Source organism: Microtus ochrogaster, unplaced genomic scaffold, assembly GCF_000317375.1.
Source record: "Microtus ochrogaster isolate Prairie Vole_2 unplaced genomic scaffold, MicOch1.0 UNK17, whole genome shotgun sequence".
Lineage (NCBI taxonomy): Eukaryota > Metazoa > Chordata > Mammalia > Rodentia > Cricetidae > Microtus > Microtus ochrogaster.
Window position 1 is genome coordinate 212,290 of NW_004949115.1, and position 4,710 is coordinate 216,999.

Genomic DNA, 4,710 nt, shown 5'->3' on the forward strand with positions numbered 1-4,710 from the left:
CACAGACATGCCCACATGTATTTTTCCTAGTTAATCACAAAGTCAATTAAGCTGACAAGATAAACTACCCATCACATATCCTTACCCCAGAAGCCATCTGAAAACAATCCCCAAATTCTAGAAATACTTCCACTGGGATCAGCAGTCCTTTTCTTGGACACCAAATAGTCTTACAAGTTCCTCTAACTACTTCTTCCAACAGGAATCTAGGGTGTTTCCTGGGACTTTCTGCTTCACTTTAGGCCATGAATACCTGAGGATCAAGTGTGAGGAATGTCGAAAAGCCCAGGATCAGTTATTAAGGTACTAGATACAAGCCTTCTTTTTTTATTTTTTTTTATTTTTTTTTGGAAACCAGAACATTTATTTTATGACAGATTGAAATCCTCAAGATGAACTGGATGCTGCAACAGCTGCCCTCTTGGGTTTAGGTGTTGTCCCTTCACGGAATCCATGCCTGAATCTTCCGTAGACAATTTTTAGATGCCTCATCCGCCCAGTCCCGGTAGTGTTTCGTCTCTTAGCCTTGGCACTCCAGTTATACTTTCTCTTGCGCTTGGCAGGGTAGCCGCATTTGCCACAGGTAGACTTCTGAAGGTGGTAGGCCTTAGAGCTACAGCGGCGGCACAACGTGTGCGTCTTGTTGCGACGCTTTCCGAAGGATGCCGTTCCTTTCGTCATCTTGCTTCTGCCGCCAAGGCCAAAGAGACCGGAAGAGAGATACAAGCCTTCTTGTCTGACTGAACATAACCACCATCTAGAGAACTGTGTTCTCCTAGAGTCCCTCAAATGTTTGCACAGAGCCCTTGGGAAACTCCAGTGTAGCTTTAGACCCTGCCTCCCCATTGCTTGACATGGGCTCTTGATGCTTAGGCTAACACCATTTTGGTTTTGTCTTCAGAACACTATCAGTTGATTTGATGTAATTTTGTTTTAGTCCCCATCACCTCAAAACTAATAGGGTACAACCACCTCAGGGTGGTAGGAGAGTAAGCTCCAGGTATGTGAAAGGCTTTGTCTGGCATGAATTTTTTACAATGTATTTATCTAGTCCTTCCCACCCATAGGCCCTAATTATCTCTCCTCTGAATCCAGGAAGACAGTAGTTATTAATAGGTGAAGTCTCGCATAAACACCATGTCTTGGGGTGGGGGTTCAATGTCTGTCCCTATTGAAATCATCTTCAGTGTCCCCTGCCTTCCAGAATATAGTATTGCATAGAGAGAGGGTCCCTTTCTTTGTCCCGGCTGCCCAGCTAGCTTACACCTGAAATAACCACACAGAAACTGTCTTAACTAAAACACTGCTTGGCCCATTAGCTCTAGTTTCTTATTGGATAATTCTTACATCTTAATTTAACCCACTTCTATTAATTTGTGTATTGCCATGTCACTGAGCTTAATGGAAAGATTCTAACCATCATCCGTCTCAAGCAAAAGATCCATGGCTTCTCTCATTCTGCCCCTCTTCCCAGCATCCAGTTCTGTCTTCTCTGCCTACCGAAGTTCTGCCCTATCAGGCCCAAAGCAGTTTCTTTATTCATATAACCGATGAAAGCAACACATGAATAAAAGAACCTCCTAAACTAATATAGCATATGAGCTATTGTGAATTTCCTCTTTAAGTACTAGGAGTTAAGAAGTTCCTAAACTTTTTCTTCTAAACTCTTGGTTGGTTGTTCAAACAATGCACATTCAAGGAGTTTTTAAAGGCTGGTCCAGTGGGAAAAGACTATTAGGTAAGTGACCCAGTATCAGTTTAGTGGCTCGGGTCAGTAGAGAAGTCTTGTGCACCAGGAAAACACAGGGTGTCATCTCTAAGCCCCGTGTAATATTTCTTACCTCAGTGTACATAAGCACACCCTGGGAAGAGCTCCCAGAGTCAGGTTATGTCCCTGAGAGGGATGGGTTACCTGCCCACTCAACAGTGGTTGAGTGAACTTACTCTCTGTGTTGTTCTTTATGTACTGGCTACAAAAACCCAGCCAATACTTATTCCCAGACCTGATTACAGTTTCAGTTTTTTTCCCTAGAAAAAAATGTTGAGAGTATGGAGAAGATAAGGCAATTCTCTTCTGATTACACCAGAGCCTGGTGAAACTGCCTAAAGGGACTGGGACTTCAATAGTGAGGATATCTGGAAGCCATGGCAGTGTATAACTTTAATCCCAGAACTGGGGGAACAAGAAAGGGGGCATCTCCATGAGTTTGTTTGGGCCCAGCTTGGTCTACATGATGAGTTTCAGACTAGACACAATGCCAGCCACTCAGTCACTTTGAGCCTTAGCTTCCTCCTGTCTAAAATGTAGATAAGAGGTGTGTGTGTCTTAGAGTGGCAGCATTGCATCCACATGTGTTTCCAGTTGTGCTGATGTATACACCAGCAGGGCATGCTGGAGTGGGAGACAGGAAGTTCAGAAGTCCAGGCGTGTTTGAGTTTTAGTTATCTTAGGATTTGCCTATGGCAAGTCTACAGAAATGGTGCTTTGCACTGTTGCTCTCACAGATCCTATCAGCCTAGCCACTTGAATACAGCAGAAAAATAAAAGGTCGGGAGCTAAATCACATACAGCCCCAAATTCTTGGCACACATATTGCATCAGGACACCCTTGAGGACACCGATTGCCAGATGCTGTTCGTCACTTGGTTCTTGGTTCAGCCAAGGTTCCATGTGGTGGGACTCCATGTGGTGGGACTCTTCTAGATTTTGAGCTGTGGACAATATTCTTTTCTGTGCTTTACTCCTACCCTGCTATCATTGAAGTCCATCAGTCATAGCCCAAGGGCCCTTTCCTTCCGGTGCAGCCTCTTGTTCCCTTTTTCAGTGCATGTAACCAGAGCTGTGGGTGGCTGCCTGTCCATCTGTAAGATCTGGGAGGCTTAGTACAAGTGCTACCTTCCAAGTGAGTGCTTTTGGACAGAATGAGTGGGTGGTTCAGATCAAAAATGATTCAGTGATATTTACTGACAAAGCCTGGCTTGTTCCCCGAGAATTTCTTCAGGACTAACTGAGCAGCTTTAGAAATACCGATTGGCTGGCTTGTCCTCTGGGACTCTGATTCAACAAAGTTGGAGTGAACTCCCAAGGGAAGAAGGCTGATGCCCAGGCAGACTTTACAAGAGATGACTACAAAAACTTCTCCCTGATGAACAAAAACTCCCAGGCTTTGATGAACACTGAATTAGCCTGGCAGAGTGGGACTTGTGTTAAACCGTGGCTTTGGAGGCCCATCCCAGTATTTCTTCTGCTATGGTAGCTCTGGGGTAAGCAAGAGAAACTTGAACATTTAACCAGATTTAACCCAGGTAACTCAGGCCTAGCAGAAATGGTTGTTTGCTTTGTAATCATTCCTGCCTATACAATTCAATGATCTATTGAAAAAAGGCTTGTCTAGCCCATTATGAATTTATGTATCTTGTTCACACTAAAGTGCATCTAGTTCAGAAATTATTGAAATATTTTCTTACTCTTTTGCTGGTACATAATTAAAAACTATTGCTAAGTGAAAGGCATTTCAGCTCATTAATTTATTGAAGCTCTAGCTATTGCTTCAGAAGAATTAACCCCCAAAACAACTTAAGACAACATTTATTATTGTATAATGTCTGTGGGTCATGGAATTTGAGCATGACTTAGTTGGTTGTCTTTAGCTCAGAATCTTATTTAAGACACAGGCCATGGCATAGGGGCAGATCTGATAGTTCAACCTGGAGAGTATGCTGGCTAGTTTTCTATCAACTTGTCATAAACTAGTGTTGTCTGAAAGTAGAGATCTTCAATTGAGGAAATGCCTCCAAAAGATCCTTCTGTCGGGCATTTTCTTCACTAGTAATTGATGGGGAGGGCCCAGCCCATTGTGAGTGGTACCATCCTTAGTCTGGTGGTCCTGGGGTATATAAGAAAGCAGGCTAAGTACGTTCTGATGAACAAGTCAGTAAGAAACACTCCTACATGGCTCCTACTTCAGTTCCTGCTTCCAGGGTTCTGCGCTGTTTTGAGTTCTTCCCCTGACTTCCTTCAGGGATGGAGTATATGTGAAAGTGTAAGTCAAATAAACCCATTCCTCCCCAACCTGCTTTTGGTCACTGTGTTTTATCATAGCAATAAAAACCCTAACTAAGACAGGAAGAAACTTTTCCCAAACTCACTTAACATGATGGATAGGAGGATGTAGGGACTTTTTGTTTTTTCTTTGTTTGTTGTTTTGTTTCTTTATGGCTATTGACAAGAAACATCAGTTCCTCACCATATGAGGTTCTCTATGGAGTGACTCCAGCTCATAACATGGCAGTTGACTTCCTTCAGTGTGAGTAAAGGAAAGAGAGAGACAAAGAGAGATGGGAAAAGAGGAAGGAAAGAAGGAGAGAGACAGTCTAGGGTTCAGTGTGGAGTATTTGTATACCTGGTAAAAATCATGGTACTTTGTGACTTGAAATCCCTTTACACTTTCCTTTTGTCTTACTCTGTTAATTAGAAGCAGATTGTTAGATCCAACTCACAGTCAAGAGGAAGAGATTAAGAACTGAATACCAAGAGATACAAAACACTAAGAGATGTCTCAGTAGATTCCTACTGCAGGGCTCATATTTTAAAGTAAAATGTATGTTATAGTTAATTTACTTAAAATGGATGAGATTGAATAATGTGTGCTGTTAAGAGCATGTAAAACAAATATAATTTTTGTCAAGTACATTTAAATATAATGTTCC

At 42.4% G+C, this 4,710-nt stretch overlaps 1 pseudogene; it reads right to left on the reverse strand.

The window, feature by feature from the left end:
* Nucleotides 1-319: 319 nt before the first annotated feature.
* On the reverse strand, nt 320-712 carry LOC101998933 (annotated as a pseudogene).
* Nucleotides 713-4,710: the final 3,998 nt, after the last annotated feature.